A 17,177-nucleotide genomic window follows, 5' to 3' on the forward strand; every position below is an offset into this window, starting at 1 on the left:
CTGCGGGGCCCTTTTATAGTTGAACTCACTTTGAGTGTTTAGTTGTCGTATGGGAGTCTCCGGCTTCGGGCCTGCCGGCCCTGCGGCCTTGATGTTTTTGTTGATGGTGGGGACAGCGATCACACTAGCTTTGTTGCCCTGCGGGGCCCTTTTATATTGGAACTCACTTGGAGTGTTTAGTTGTCGTATGGGAGTCACCGGCCTCGGGCCTGCCGGCCCTGCGGCCTTGATGTTTCTTGCTGATGGTGGGGACAGCGGTCATACTAAGTTTCTTGCCCTGCGGGGCCTTTTTATAGTTGAACTCACTTTGAGTGTTTAGTTGTCGTATGGGAGTCTCCGGCTTCGGGCCTGCCGGCCCTGCGGCCTTGATGTTTTTTGTTGATGGTGGGGACAGCGATGTATTATCAGCTGACTTCAGATATGCAAACTGTAACAGTTTGCATATCTGACGTCAGCTGATAATGTATACTAAGCTAGCTGAATATTAAACATGTTTTCATACTTATCAAAAGGCTATATCACACCAAGCCCTAGTATTTCATACTTATAGCAGAAGACATCATTGACCAAACACATTGTAAAATATTATTTCGATCAACAAAAATCTGAAATTTATTCTGTAGAAGTAAATACTAAGGAAAAATAAAATATCGGGATAAAAAAAAAGGAGCATGTAGGATTCGAACTGGTGCGGTCAACTTTTCCCGTTTAATTGGTACGCGCTCTACCAATTGAGCTATTTAATGTTACTTGATTTGTTTGGGATAATTTAGACCATATCAATGTACGAGTTTTACGGTATGCAGACACAATAAAGATTTTAATACTATGTCGAGGAAGGTGCGATGATGGCTTATAGCAGAATTAGCGCTATTATGCTAACAATGCTATTAGCATTTAATTAGTATGCTATCTAGCGCTAGAAGCGCTAATAGCAAATAATAGCACGTCATGTGCAATTGTGCTAAATGTAAAACTATTCTAAGTCTAGGGAAAGCGTGCTATTAGCGCTAATAGCGCTATTAGCGCCAATAGCAAATAATAGCACGTCATATGCAATTCTGCTAAATCTAAAAAGATTCTAAGTCTAGGGAAAGCATGCTATTAGCGCTAATAGCGCTATTAGCGCTAATAGCACGTCATATGCAATTGTGCTAAATGTAAAAAGATTCTAAGTCTAGGGAAAGCGTGCTATTAGCGCTAATAGCGCTATTAGCGCTAATAGCAAATAATAGCACGTCATATGCAATTGTGCTAAATCTAAAAAGATTCTAAGTCTAGGGAAAGCGTGCTATTAGCGCTAATAGCGCTATTAGCGCTAATAGCAATTAATAGCACGTAATATGCAATTGTGCTAAATCTAAAAAGTTTGTAAGTCTAGGGAAAGCGTGCTATTAGCGCTAATAGCAAATAATAGCACGTCATATGCAATTGTGCTAATCTAAAAGACTCTAAGTCTAGGAAAAGCGTGCTATTAGCGCTAATAGCGCTAATAGCAATTAATAGCACGTCATATGCAATTGTGCTAAATGTAAAAAGATTCTTAGTCAAGGGACAGTGTGCTAATAGCGCTATTAGCGCTAATAGCAAATAATAGCACGTCATATGCAATTGTGCTAGGGAATTGTGCTAAGTCTAGGGAAAGCGTGCTATTAGCGCTAATACCGCTATTAGTGCTAATAGCAATTATTAGCACGTCATATGCAATTGTGCGAAATCTAAAAATTTTTTAAGTCTACGGAAAGCGTGCTATTAGAGCTAATAGCAAATAATAGCACGTCATATGCAATTGTGCTAAATCTAAAAAGATCCTAAGTCTAGGGAAAGCGTGCTATTAGCGCTAATAGCAATTAATAGCACGTCATATGCGGCCTTGATGGTTTTTGCTGATGGTGGGGACAGCGGTCACACTAAGTTTCTTGCCCTGCGGGGCCCTTTTATATTTGAACTCACTTGGAGTGTTTAGTTGTCGTATGGAAGTCTCCGGCCTCGGGCCTGCCGGCCCTGCGGCCTTGATGCTTTTTGCTGATGGTGGAGACAGCGGTCACATTAAGTTTCTTGGCCTGCGGGGGCCTTTTATATTGGAACTCATTTGGAGTGTTTAGTTGTCGTATGGGAGTCACCGGCCTCGGGCCTGCTGGCCCTGCGGCCTTGATTTTTTTTGGCTGATGGTGGGGACAACGGTCACACTAAGATTCTTGCCCTGCGGGGCCCTTTTATATTGGAACTCATTTAGAGTGTTTAGTTGTGGTATGGGGGTCTCCGGCTTCGGGCCTGCCGGCTCTGCGGTCTTGATGATTTTTTTTGTTAATGGTGGGGACAGTGGTCATACTAGCTTTGTTGGCCTGCAGGGCCCTTTTATATTGGAACTCACTTAGAGTGTTTCGTTGTCGTATGGGAGTGTCCGGCCTCATGCGTGTCGGCCCAGCGGCCTTGATATTTCTTGTTGATGGTGGGGACAGCGGTCACACTAGCTTTGTTGCCCTGCGGGGCCCTTTTATATTGGAACTCACTTGGAGTGTTTAGTTGTCGTATGGGAGTCACCGGCCTCGGGCCTGCCGGCCCTGCGGCCTTGATGTTTGTTGCTGATGGTGGGGACAGCGGTCACACTAGCTTTGTTGCCCTGCGGGGCCCTTTTATATTGGAACTCACTTGGAGTGTTTAGTTGTCGTATGGGAGTCACCGGCCTCAGGCCTGCCGGCCCTGCGGCCTTGATGTTTGTTGCTGATGGTGGGGACAGCGGTCACATTAAATTTCTTGGCATGCGGGGCCCTTTTATATTTGAACTCACTTGGAGTGTTTAGTTGTCGTATGGGAGTCACCGGCCTCGGGCCTGCCGGCCCTGCGGCCTTGATGTTTGTTGCTGATGGTGGGGACAGCGGTCACACTAGCTTTGTTGCCCTGCGGGGCCCTTTTATATTGGAACTCACTTGGAGTGTTTAGTTGTCGTATGGGAGTCACCGGCCTCGGGCCTGCCGGCCCTGCGGCCTTGATGTTTCTTGCTGATGGTGGGGACAGCGGTCATACTAAGTTTCTTGCCCTGCAGGGCCCTTTTATAGTTGAACTCACTTTGAGTGTTTAGTTGTCGTATGGGAGTCTCCGGCTTCGGGCCTGCCGGCCCTGCGGCCTTGATGTTTTTTGTTGATGGTGGGGACAGCGATCACACTAGCTTTGTTGCCCTGCGGGGCCCTTTTATATTTGAACTCACTTGGAGTGTTTAGTTGTCGTATGGGAGTCACCGGCCTCAGGCCTGCCGGCCCTGCGGCCTTGATGTTTCTTGCTGATGGTGGGGACAGCGGTCATACTAAGTTTCTTGCGCTGCGGGGCCCTTTTGTAGTTGCACTCACTTGGAGTGTTTAGTTGTCGTATGGGAGTCTCCGGCTTCGGGCCTGCCGGCCCTGCGGCCTTGATGTTTTTTGTTGATGGTGGGGACAGCGATGTATTATCAGCTGACTTCAGATATGCAAACTGTAACAGTTTGCATATCTGAAGTCAGCTGATAATATATACTAAGCTAGCTGAATATTAAACATGTTTTCATACTTATCAAAAGGCTATATCACACCAAGCCCTAGTATTTCATACTTATAGCAGAAGACATCATTGACCAAACACATTGTAAAATATTATTTCGATCAACAAAATCTGAAATTTATTCTGTAGAAGTAAATACTAAGGAAAAATAAAATATCGGGATAAAAAAAAAGGAGCATGTAGGATTCGAACTGGTGCGGTCAACTTTTCCCGTTTAATTGGTACGCGCTCTACCAATTGAGCTATTTAATGTTACTTGATTTGTTTGGGATAATTTAGACCATATCAATGTACGAGTTTTACGGTATGCAGACACAATAAAGATTTTAATACTATGTCGAGGAAGGTGCGATGATGGCTTATAGCAGAATTAGCGCTATTATGCTAACAATGCTATTAGCATTTAATTAGTATGCTATCTAGCGCTAGAAGCGCTAATAGCAAATAATAGCACGTCATGTGCAATTGTGCTAAATGTAAAACTATTCTAAGTCTAGGGAAAGCGTGCTATTAGCGCTAATAGCGCTATTAGCGCCAATAGCAAATAATAGCACGTCATATGCAATTCTGCTAAATCTAAAAAGATTCTAAGTCTAGGGAAAGCGTGCTATTAGCGCTAATAGCGCTATTAGCGCTAATAGCACGTCATATGCAATTGTGCTAAATGTAAAAAGATTCTAAGTCTAGGGAAAGCGTGCTATTAGCGCTAATAGCGCTATTAGCGCTAATAGCAAATAATAGCACGTCATATGCAATTGTGCTAAATCTAAAAAGATTCTAAGTCTAGGGAAAGCGTGCTATTAGCGCTAATAGCGCTATTAGCGCTAATAGCAATTAATAGCACGTAATATGCAATTGTGCTAAATCTAAAAAGTTTGTAAGTCTAGGGAAAGCGTGCTATTAGCGCTAATAGCAAATAATAGCACGTCATATGCAATTGTGCTAATCTAAAAAGACTCTAAGTCTAGGAAAAGCGTGCTATTAGCGCTAATAGCGCTAATAGCAATTAATAGCACGTCATATGCAATTGTGCTAAATGTAAAAAGATTCTTAGTCAAGGGACAGTGTGCTAATAGCGCTATTAGCGCTAATAGCAAATAATAGCACGTCATATGCAATTGTGCTAGGAATTGTGCTAAGTCTAGGGAAAGCGTGCTATTAGCGCTAATACCGCTATTAGTGCTAATAGCAATTATTAGCACGTCATATGCAATTGTGCGAAATCTAAAATTTTTTTAAGTCTACGGAAAGCGTGCTATTAGAGCTAATAGCAAATAATAGCACGTCATATGCAATTGTGCTAAATCTAAAAAGATCCTAAGTCTAGGGAAAGCGTGCTATTAGCGCTAATAGCAATTAATAGCACGTCATATGCGGCCTTGATGGTTTTTGCTGATGGTGGGGACAGCGGTCACACTAAGTTTCTTGCCCTGCGGGGCCCTTTTATATTTGAACTCACTTGGAGTGTTTAGTTGTCGTATGGAAGTCTCCGGCCTCGGGCCTGCCGGCCCTGCGGCCTTGATGCTTTTTGCTGATGGTGGAGACAGCGGTCACATTAAGTTTCTTGGCCTGCGGGGGCCTTTTATATTGGAACTCATTTGGAGTGTTTAGTTGTCGTATGGGAGTCACCGGCCTCGGGCCTGCTGGCCCTGCGGCCTTGATTTTTTTGGCTGATGGTGGGGACAACGGTCACACTAAGATTCTTGCCCTGCGGGGCCCTTTTATATTGGAACTCATTTAGAGTGTTTAGTTGTGGTATGGGGGTCTCCGGCTTCGGGCCTGCCGGCTCTGCGGTCTTGATGATTTTTTTTGTTAATGGTGGGGACAGTGGTCATACTAGCTTTGTTGGCCTGCAGGGCCCTTTTATATTGGAACTCACTTAGAGTGTTTCGTTGTCGTATGGGAGTGTCCGGCCTCATGCGTGTCGGCCCAGCGGCCTTGATATTTCTTGTTGATGGTGGGGACAGCGGTCACACTAGCTTTGTTGCCCTGCGGGGCCCTTTTATATTGGAACTCACTTGGAGTGTTTAGTTGTCGTATGGGAGTCACCGGCGACCGCCCTGCCGGCCGTGCCGCCAAGATGTTTGTTGCTGATGGTGGGGACAGCGGTCACATTAAATTTCTTGGCATGCGGGGCCCTTTTATATTGGAACTCACTTGGAGTGTTTAGTTGTCGTACGGGGAGTCACCGGCCTCGGGCCTGCCGGCCCTGCGGCCTTGATGTTGTTGTTGCTGATGGTGGGGACAGCGGTCACATTAAATTTCTTGGCATGCGGGGCCCTTTTATATTTGAACTCACTTGGAGTGTTTAGTTGTCGTATGGGAGTCACCGGCCTCGGGCCTGCCGGCCCTGCGGCCTTGATGTTTGTTGCTGATGGTGGGGACAGCGGTCACACTAGCTTTGTTGCCCTGCGGGCCCTTTTATATTGGAACTCACTTGGAGTGTTTAGTTGTCGTATGGAGTCACCGGCCTCAGGCCTGCCGGCCCTGCGGCCTTGATGTTTCTTGCTGATGGTGGGGACAGCGGTCATACTAAGTTTCTTGCCCTGCAGGGCCCTTTTATAGTTGAACTCACTTTGAGTGTTTAGTTCTCGTATGGGAGTCTCCGGCTTCGGGCCTGCCGGCCCTGCGGCCTTGATGTTTTTGTTGATGGTGGGGACAGCGATCACACTAGCTTTGTTGCCCTGCGGGCCCTTTTATATTTGAACTCACTTGGAGTGTTTAGTTGTCGTATGGGAGTCACCGGCCTCGGGCCTGCCGGCCCTGCGGCCTTGATGTTTCTTGCTGATGGTGGGGACAGCGGTCATACTAAGTTTCTTGGCCTGCAGGGGCCCTTTTATAGTTGAACTCACTTTGAGTGTTTAGTTGTCGTATGGGAGTCTCCGGCTTCGGGCCTGCCGGCCCTGCGGCCTTGATGTTTTTTGTTGATGGTGGGGACAGCGATCACACTAGCTTTGTTGCCCTGCAGGGGCCCTTTTATATTTGAACTCACTTGGAGTGCTTAGTTGTCGTATGGGAGTCACCGGCCTCAGGCCTGCCGGCCCTGCGGCCTTGATGTTTCTTGCTGATGGTGGGGACAGCGGTCATACTAAGTTTCTTGCCCTGCGGGGCCCTTTTATAGTTGAACTCACTTTGAGTGTTTAGTTGTCGTATGGGGGTCTCCGGCTTCGGGCCTGCCGGCTCTGCGGTCTTGATGATTTTTTTTGTTAATGGTGGGGACAGTGGTCATACTAGCTTTGTTGGCCTGCAGGGCCCTTTTATATTGGAACTCACTTAGAGTGTTTAGTTGTCGTATGGGAGTGTCCGGCCTCATGCGTGTCGGCCCAGCGGCCTTGATATTTCTTGTTGATGGTGGGGACAGCGGTCACACTAGCTTTGTTGCCCTGCGGGGCCCTTTTATATTGGAACTCACTTGGAGTGTTTAGTTGTCGTATGGGAGTCACCGGCCTCGGGCCTGCCGGCCCTGCGGCCTTGATGTTTGTTGCTGATGGTGGGGACAGCGGTCACACTAGCTTTGTTGCCCTGCGGGGCCCTTTTATATTGGAACTCACTTGGAGTGTTTAGTTGTCGTATGGAGTCACCGGCCTCAGGCCTGCCGGCCCTGCGGCCTTGATGTTTGTTGCTGATGGTGGGGACAGCGGTCACATTAAATTTCTTGGCATGCGGGGCCCTTTTATATTTGAACTCACTTGGAGTGTTTAGTTGTCGTATGGAGTCACCGGCCTCAGGCCTGCCGGCCCTGCGGCCTTGATGTTTGTTGCTGATGGTGGGGACAGCGGTCACACTAGCTTTGTTGCCCTGCGGGGCCCTTTTATATTGGAACTCACTTGGAGTGTTTAGTTGTCGTATGGGAGTCACCGGCCTCGGGCCTGCCGGCCCTGCGGCCTTGATGTTTCTTGCTGATGGTGGGGACAGCGGTCATACTAAGTTTCTTGCCCTGCGGGGCCCTTTTATAGTTGAACTCACTTTGAGTGTTTAGTTCTCGTATGGGAGTCTCCGGCTTTGGGCCTGCCGGCCCTGCGGCCTTGATGTTTTTTGTTGATGGTGGGGACAGCGGTCACACTAGCTTTGTTGCCCTGCGGGGCCCTTTTATATTTGAACTCACTTGGAGTGTTTAGTTGTCGTATGGGAGTCACCGGCCTCAGGCCTGCCGGCTCTGCGGCCGTGATGTTTCTTGCTGATGGTGGGGACAGCGGTCAAACTAAGTTTCTTGCCCTGCGGGGCCCTTTTATAGTTGAACTCACTTTGAGTGTTTAGTTGTCGTATGGGAGTCTCCGGCTTCGGGCCTGCCGGCCCTGCGGCCTTGATGTTTTTTTGTTGATGGTGGGGACAGCGATCACACTAGCTTTGTTGCCCTGCGGGGCCCTTTTATATTTGAACTCACTTGGAGTGTTTAGTTGTCGTATGGGAGTCACCGGCCTCGGGCCTGCCGGCCCTGCGGCCTTGATGTTTCTTGCTGATGGTGGGGACAGCGGTCATACTAAGTTTCTTGCCCTGCGGGGCCCTTTTATAGTTGAACTCACTTTGAGTGTTTAGTTGTCGTATGGGAGTCTCCGGCTTCGGGCCTGCCGGCCCTGCGGCCTTGATGTTTTTTGTTGATGGTGGGGACAGCGATCACACTAGCTTTGTTGCCCTAATAGCACCTACCATCCGTAGAAAATGGTCCATTTTAAAATTTGCAAACGATACACTAATGAGCGCTAATATCGGTATTAGCACACACTACGCTATTAGCGCTAATAGCGCTAGTAGCACACCTTACGCTATTAGCGCTAAAAGCGCACCTCGTGCTAATGAGTGCTATTAGTGCTATTAGCGCTAATAGCGCCTACCATTTGCAGAAAATGAACAATTTGGCACATAATACAATGATTTATAATATCGTTATTAGCATACCTGTCGGTATTAGCGCTAATAGCGCTAATAGCACGCCTTACGCTATTAGCGCTAATAGCACATCTCACGCTAATGAGTGCTATTAGCGCTATTAGCGCTAATAGCGCTAATAGCACCTACCATCCGTAGAAAATGGTCAATTTTAAAATTTGCAAACGATACACTAATGAGCGCTAATATCGGTATTAGCACACACTACGCTATTAGCGCTAATAGCGCTAGTAGCACACCTTACGCTATTAGCGCTAAAAGCGCACCTCGTGCTAATGAGTGCTATTAGTGCTATTAGCGCTAATAGCGCCTACCATTTGCAGAAAATGAACAATTTGGCACATAATACAATGCTTTATAATATCGTTATTAGCATACCTGTCGGTATTAGCGCTAATAGCGCTAATAGCACGCCTTACGCTATTAGCGCTAATATCACATCTCACGCTAATGAGTGCTATTAGCGCTATTAGCGCTAATAGCGCTAATAGCACCTACCATCCGTAGAAAATGATCAATTTGGCACATAATACAATAAGTTGTAATATCGTTATTAGCATACCTGTCGGTATTTGCGCTAATAGCGCTAATAGCACGCCTTACGCTATTAGCGCTAATAGCACATCTCACGCTAATGAGTGCTATTAGCGCTATTAGCGCTAATAGCGCTAATAGCACCTACCATCCGTAGAAAATGGTCAATTTTAAAATTTGCAAACGATACACTAATGAGCGCTAATATCGGTATTAGCACACACTACGCTATTAGCGCTAATAGCGCTAGTAGCACACCTTACGCTATTAGCGCTAAAAGCGCACCTCGTGCTAATGAGTGCTATTAGTGCTATTAGCGCTAATAGCGCCTACCATTTGCAGAAAATGAACAATTTGGCACATAATACAATGATTTATAATATCGTTATTAGCATACCTGTCGGTATTAGCGCTAATAGCGCTAATAGCACGCCTTACGCTATTAGCGCTAATAGCACATCTCACGCTAATGAGTGCTATTAGCGCTATTAGCGCTAATAGCGCTAATAGCACCTACCATCCGTAGAAAATGATCAATTTGGCACATAATACAATAAGTTGTAATATCGTTATTAGCATACCTGTCGGTATTTGCGCTAATAGCGCTAATAGCACGCCTTACGCTATTAGCGCTAATAGCGCATCTCACGCAAATTAGTGCTATTAGCGCTAATAGCGCTAGTAGCACACCTTGCGCGATTGAGAGCATTTTAGAACTTTTGCAAGTGATATGCTAATGAGTGCTAATAGCGTTAGTGATGAAAATAGCACGACTCGCGCTAATAGCGCTAATAGCACGCATTACGCTAATGGCCGCTATTAACGATATTAGCGCTAATATCACTTACCTTGCCGAGAACAGTTTTAGCACTTTTGGTAATAGCGCGCAATTGGTTCACCACAATTCGCACGAAATAGCAGAGGTTTGCTATTATCACGCTATCGGCGATATTAGCGCTATTAACGTGGAAAAAGCAGCAAATTGCAAATACCGCGCAATTTGCAATTTTGCTAGTGAGCAGCGCTAACGCGCTAAATAACCATCATCGCACCTTTATCGACTTTATAGCAATGGTTTATCGATGGGATGCATTCATGTGTGTATGGTCATGATGGTGTTTCGTTGGTTTACCGTCGCATCCTTAATACAAAGTCCATACAATATATTTAAATTTCATGATTAGTCTTACTTTAGGAACGAGACTGAATGCGGACATGCTTGAGTTCATGTCACGGTATGTACTATAATAAAAGAGAATCACTACTATCTCTTGATTCAGTTTACGAGTCACTTGAACATGTTAGCTCAGTTGATAAGTTGTCTGTCTTGTACTCAAAAAGTCCGAGTTCAATTCCTAACTATTTATTTTTTTTTTTTTTTTTGCTTTCTTTTTAAAATAAATAATTTCTCATATCACTGAATTTCTGTTGAAATGAAAATGTGTAGGATTTTTTTTCATAAATAAGATCACAAATAAAACTAGAAGGCTATATATTTGTACACAAATACGGCTATACCCGCATGTTGTCGGTGTACCCAAACTTACAGTCCTTATTTGCTGAGGACTTAAAATAAAGAAATTGTAAAAAGTCGCCCATGTGTAAAAAGTGAAAGTCCAAGTCACAAGCTTTAATTCAATGTAGGTTGCACTGTCGTAGCACTTGAAATAAAGAAATTGTAAAAAGTCCCCTCCCAGGGGAGTCGTCTCTCTTACTCTCCATAGGTTGCCGTTGTCAGTGTCTCTTACTCACAGTGAGGCTATGCAATATGATTAGGGGGAAACTATTCCAGAGGGAGTATGTAAATTAAATGGAACAGCCATTTCAGAGGGAGTATGTAAATTAAACGGAACAGCCTTTTTTGGGGGACATTTCAGAGGGAGTATGTAAATTAAATGGAACAGCCAAATGGGTATGTAATTTAACTGGAACAGCCTTAAAACGCTTCACGCTGGTATTTCCAATTATGATATAATACGATCTGTCTGTTTAGTCCTACGTGTGTGGGGTGGATGGGTGTGTGGGTGTTAATAACAATATAATTCTCAGGTGCTATCTGTGTACAAATTCTGAGCCCGGAAGCTGCTTTCTTTGATGAGAAATGGCCCGCCCTTTGTTCTAACATTTGGGGCCCTGGGGCCCATAATATTTGACTTATGAGGCCCATGTACATAATTATGTTGAAGTTTAATTCTCTAGTGCTATCAGTAGACTCAAGCTGGCCACTGTAGCTACTTTATTTACTGAGTAACAGCCGGCCCTATGTTTTAGCGTTTGGGGCCCTGGGGCCATTATTATCTGATATATGGGGCTCATATGTACATATAACAATGTAATTATCAGGTGCAATCTGTGTACAAACTCTGAGCCATAAAGCTGCTTTATATGATGAGAAACGGCCGGCCCTTTGTTTTAACATTTGGGGCCCTGGGGCCCAATATATATGACTTATGGGGCTCATGTACATATGTTGAAGTATGATTCTCAAGTGCTATCAGAAGACTCAAGCTGGGCATTGTAGCTGCTTTAGTTACTGAGTAACGGCCGGCCCTATGTTTTAGCGTTTGGGGCCCTGGGGCCCATATTATATGACATATGGGAGTTATATATACATATGACAATATAATACTAAAGACCTACCTGTGTACCAAATCTGAACCATGTAGCTACTTTATTTGCTGAGAAACAGCCGGCCCTTTGTTTTAACATTTGGGCCCCTGGGGCCCCTAGCCTTGTACATTTGGGGCCAAAATGGGCAAAAGGCACATCTACAACTTAGGGCCAATACATATGCAACTTATGAGCCCTAGTGATCTTGTACTTTTAGAGCTAGGCTTGTCAATCTGTTGCACCATATTTTAACATTTGGGCCCTTGGGGCCCACAACATATAACATATGGGGCTTTTGTATATTTGAAAATATAGAGTACCCCTAGGGCTATCAGTGTACCAACTCAGGGCCCTGAGGCTGCTTCATTTGATGAGAAACAGTGTGCTTTGTATTTTCACATTTGGGCCCCTGGGGCCCGTGACCTTTGACCTCTGGGGCCAAGATGGGCAAAAGGCACTTCTATGGGGTAGGGCCCATAAGTGTACCACATATGGGCTCCAGGGCCTTTGTAGTTTTAGCGCTAGCCTTGACAGAATGATGTGTTTGATGGAGAAGGAGAAGGAGGAGGAGGAGAAGAAACCACAGAATAAGAATATACCCGTCCATGCTTCGCATGCGGGTATAAGCAGAGCATCAACTGAGCTAACACACTGTACTTGTTCATCCATTATTGTATGTAGTCTAAATTAATGCTAACAAGTTGATTTGCTCCGTTACTTCAATTGAGGTAGACAGCATTAAATTGGAAAAACAAGTGTGCATGGGTTCGATTCCTTTATTTGTTTTTTGATCACGAGATGTTGTGATAACTTTTATTTTCTTCTATAACTTTAATATAAGATTTTAATTGGTGGAAACAATAATTTGTCATTTTAAAACCTAACTTTTTGACAGTTAAAGTGACGAATAGTGAACTTCAACATGGCCAAAAATATGGCTTTAAGACTTTTAAGTGACCAGTCCCTAAATTTAAAATGTAGCCATTTATATTTTTTGTGGTCAAGCATAATTATAGGATCTCTTACTGCTCCAAATTTGGTGTCAATATCATAATTACTTTTTGAGTTATAAGCAAAAAACTGAAATTAGATGATTTTTTTTCAACTTTTCAAATACATGTCTCTAAGCTACAAAAAATCCAATTTTAAAATGTGTGTTTTGGCCCATATCTCCTCAACCATAGCTTGGATTTTCATCAAATTTTACATGAAAATGGAGAAACTGTTTATTTTTTCACTTATATAAAAACTATTGGATTTTCCTCACGTGATATAACAATACGGTCACTTTTTATATGCAATATCATGTATTTTACAGGGCGTGCTGTACATTATTAGCCTACGTGAACTACGTATTTTGAATAAAATGACGTTTTATTTTGAAAGAGTAGTGATTTAGTCGCCAGAAATACATAATATTTGTTGACAGGAATTGATTGAAGTCTTTTAAAAGAGTGACTTTGGACAAAAATAATACTTAAATTAAAAAAGCTAATTTTTAGACTAAATAACAAACTTTAATAATTGTCATCGTTTGCATCAAAAACGTATGTGGTATTTGCAACAAGTATATCGTGTAAATATAATTATAGTCGGCAGGAGTGGGCTTAAATTACGTTTTATGACTGAAATCTATTAAAGCGCTTTCAAAGAAACTTACGTTTGAAAAATAACATAGCACATAAAAAGAGTAATTATTATAACATTACACATAATTCCTAAATCAGAATTTCATCTTCAGAAGATAGCAAACATCATTGACTATTCACCTTCATATCCTATTAGACTAGTCGACTTCCTGCTGAGAAATAGAAGTCTTAGGTGCATTTTTTAGTTAAAAACGGTATCTATGTTTTTAAAGTCAATTTGAGTATGCTGAATCCAACAATCATGGGTACCATAAATAATTGTAATGTTTTGACATTCTAATTTCAAACAAAATAACCACCAAAATCATTAAATTAGTATGTAAAACTCTAATTATTTTTGTGGTCATTTTGTTTGATGCAAATTAGCAGGTCAAAGCATAGCCTATACATTATTTTTGGTATCCGTGATTCATGGATTCAGCATAGGTCATGCCGATTTTAAGGATGAATACTAGTAAATATAATAGTTCATGATTTAGAGATAAGTTACAACAAAAGGTGAATGATCTTCATGATACAACATTACCTATATAACACAACAAACGCAGTATATAATACTAAGAAGCCACAATAAATGCCCATAATAGTGACATTTTGCATTTTATTTGAAAAAAGGAGTTTGTTCGTCTGCAAAGTAATTTGAAAGAAAATTGTCACGAAATAATTATAACAAAAAAAAATTGGATGGAGTCGAACCCGCGCTGTCTATTGGAGATGACCAGCGCGCTAACCAATTGAGCTATCGGAGACCACTGGTGTTCGTATGGTTTTGTTTATTGACAAGTGTCAAATTAATCATGATATTTAAATTGACAATATTGTGCTAAATAAGTTGAATTTCTGAAATGATCATATCGGTAATCCATATTGTTGTGAAAATATTGTGTCGATTTGTAAAACATAACGCCATGAATCCACGATATACCACCGTATTCTTAGAATAAAAGCAATTGACTATGATCAGACTTTATAGCAATGGTTTATCGATGGGATGCATTCATGTGTGTATGGTCATGATGGTGTTTCGTTGGTTTACCGTCGCATCCTTAATACAAAGTCCATACAATATATTTAAATTTCATGATTAGTCTTACTTTAGGAACGAGACTGAATGCGGACATGCTTGAGTTCATGTCACGGTATGTACTATAATAAAAGAGAATCACTACTATCTCTTGATTCAGTTTACGAGTCACTTGAACATGTTAGCTCAGTTGATAAGTTGTCTGTCTTGTACTCAAAAAGTCCGAGTTCAATTCCTAACTATTTAATTTTTTTTTTTTTTTTGCTTTCTTTTTAAAATAAATAATTTCTCATATCACTGAATTTCTGTTGAAATGAAAATGTGTAGGATTTTTTTTCATAAATAAGATCACAAATAAAAGCAGAGCATCAACTGAGCTAACACACTGTACTTGTTCATCCATTATTGTATGTAGTCTAAATTAATGCTAACAAGTTGATTTGCTCCGTTACTTCAATTGAGGTAGACAGCATTAAATTGGAAAAACAAGTGTGCATGGGTTCGATTCCTTTATTTGTTTTTTGATCACGAGATGTTGTGATAACTTTTATTTTCTTCTATAACTTTAATATAAGATTTTAATTGGTGGAAACAATAATTTGTCATTTTAAAACCTAACTTTTGACAGTTAAAGTGACGAATAGTGAACTTCAACATGGCCAAAAATATGGCTTTAAGACTTTTTAAGTGACCAGTCCCTAAATTTAAAATGTAGCCATTTATATTTTTTGTGGTCAAGCATAATTATAGGATCTCTTACTGCTCCAAATTTGGTGTCAATATCATAATTACTTTTTGAGTTATAAGCAAAAAACTGAAATTAGATGATTTTTTTTCAACTTTTCAAATACAACCATGGCCAAAATGTGTTGGGACACTTACGGAAAACGTACACTATATTATGGCCTTATTTCCGTTATTGTTAACGTGATAAAATGGAGGTTTCTTTGGTGACAAGCCTAAAGCCTTTCCTAACACCCCAATCCTCCCCCTTCCCCACCAATCAATGTTGGGTGCCACTAGGCGCGTGTGACCAAAAAAGTAGGATTCAACATTGATCGGGGGGGAGTGGGGGGCTTATTTACATTACCCTATCAAACCGTCCCAACACTTATGGCCAGCATTGTAGGTCTAGATAACTATTAATTTCCGTTGTATGCTTCTTATTATGTCTGATATAGGCCTACCGATCAAGTCTGGCCTATACCATGTAGGCCTAGGTCTATAATATCTTTTTCATAACAAAGTCCCATACTTTTTCTACAGAAAACAATATACATTCTTGTCGACCGTTCTGATAAGTTTGTATTTATTTAGGATGTAAGTGTTAAGCCCTGTGGGCTTATAGACCTATATAAGGTTTAAATTGATTAGACGTTTAGTAGGCCTATACTATAATGACGTATATGCCTAGCTTTAATGACTAGGCCTATTACAATTAATTGGAGAATGACATCAATGTATTTTATATATAAAATGTTTTACTTAAATATTATTTTTTTTCATATCCATTCAACAAATAGGGACATTTTAATTCAGGTATGACAAACAGGTAAAAGTTGCAAAAACTTCAAACATGATTATCTAAAATGGCCATTTTGTGATATGCCAGCCCACTGTGTCATCCGAGCTATAGACATTGTTTGTCTTGGATCCGAGCGACAAATTAGATGCACAAGGTGGCGATCAATTAGACACCGACTTCGTGTGGTGTATGATGTGACGCTCTGGTTTACGCAGTATGCAACGCCAATACGCTCACTTGTTGCGCGAACGCAAATACAAAACAGTAAGCGTGGACGCGTTAACCATGCTGCGTAAATGCGGCTTAATAGTCGGAAACGTTCGTGATTTGTGTATTTTTACTGTAAAATAGTGATTTTCAAATGCCTGTAGATTTTTTTGCCCAGGGTGGATTTTGGCCGATTTTGGATATGTGATAGAAAAATTGAAGCCACGTCTACCAGTACAAAAATTGTCGATTGAGGAATTAATTCCTGCAGACAGCCTTTCCAGAGCTCTCTCTCCCTCACTAAATGTCCGAGATGCGAATCACCTCTCTTGCCCGTGCTGCTGTCGGTCTTCCTACCGCGCCGTAGATCTGCCTCATAAAAGCAGTAAGTATCAGTATGATGATTTGGTTTTATTGATTATAATTGCAAATTATTATAAAGTTTCAGCTGCGAATATGTTACTTTGATTGAATTTCACGATTCACAGCTGTATTTTTTGGCATTTTTACGATAGCTATAGGCAACAGTACAGCGCGTAGGCCTATTTGTTTTACCTCATATCATGATATAAATTACACAAAAAGTTGTTGGTCTCCCATCCAGCAGCTGATCACGATCGACTCAATGTTAGTGCTATGTGGCGCCGCTCGGGTAGCTATTTTTGAATTGTTGTACACTAGACGTACGCTCCAGAAAGTGAGAAAAAATATCATATTTTGAACAAAGTCGCTTTGTAGAGAGAAAAATTACATCACAGGCGATAGAGGAAACAAACATAAACACGAGCAAAATTAAAAAAGAAGAATTTGAATGCAAAAGTCTACAGCACCCGGTATTCCCAAGCGGTCTCCCATCCAAGTACTAACCGGGCCCGACGTTGCTTAACTTCGGGGTTCGGACGAGAACCGGTGTATTCAACGTGGTATGGCCGTAGACATTTGAAGCACCGATTTTAGCTTACTTATAATAGCTTAGCGTTGACTGTGTCAGAATGCTTGCTTACTTTTCTTTCAAACGTTCTATAATTGTAGCCAATTGTGCAACACTTTTGCACTTCATGAAGCTTACAACTAACTTTATTCAAATTGTGCTGATGAGATTCTAGTCTTTTCATTTTTAGGAACTACACAAATCACGGGTTGCACGTCCGGTTCGCGTAAGTTTACCAAATTCAGTGTCACAGTCACAAGGTGAACTGGTCGTCTT

At 42.1% G+C, this 17,177-nt stretch overlaps 1 non-coding gene across 1 annotated transcript; it reads right to left on the reverse strand.

Annotated features, from left to right (window-relative positions):
* Positions 1-16,788: 16,788 nt before the first annotated feature.
* LOC140156102 (5S ribosomal RNA) lies at positions 16,789-16,907 on the reverse strand. Its single transcript, XR_011859469.1, has one exon. It is a non-coding gene; the product is annotated as a 5S ribosomal RNA (ribosomal RNA).
* Positions 16,908-17,177: the final 270 nt, after the last annotated feature.

Source organism: Amphiura filiformis, chromosome 6 (genome assembly GCF_039555335.1).
Source record: "Amphiura filiformis chromosome 6, Afil_fr2py, whole genome shotgun sequence".
Taxonomy (NCBI): Eukaryota; Metazoa; Echinodermata; class Ophiuroidea; order Amphilepidida; family Amphiuridae; genus Amphiura; species Amphiura filiformis.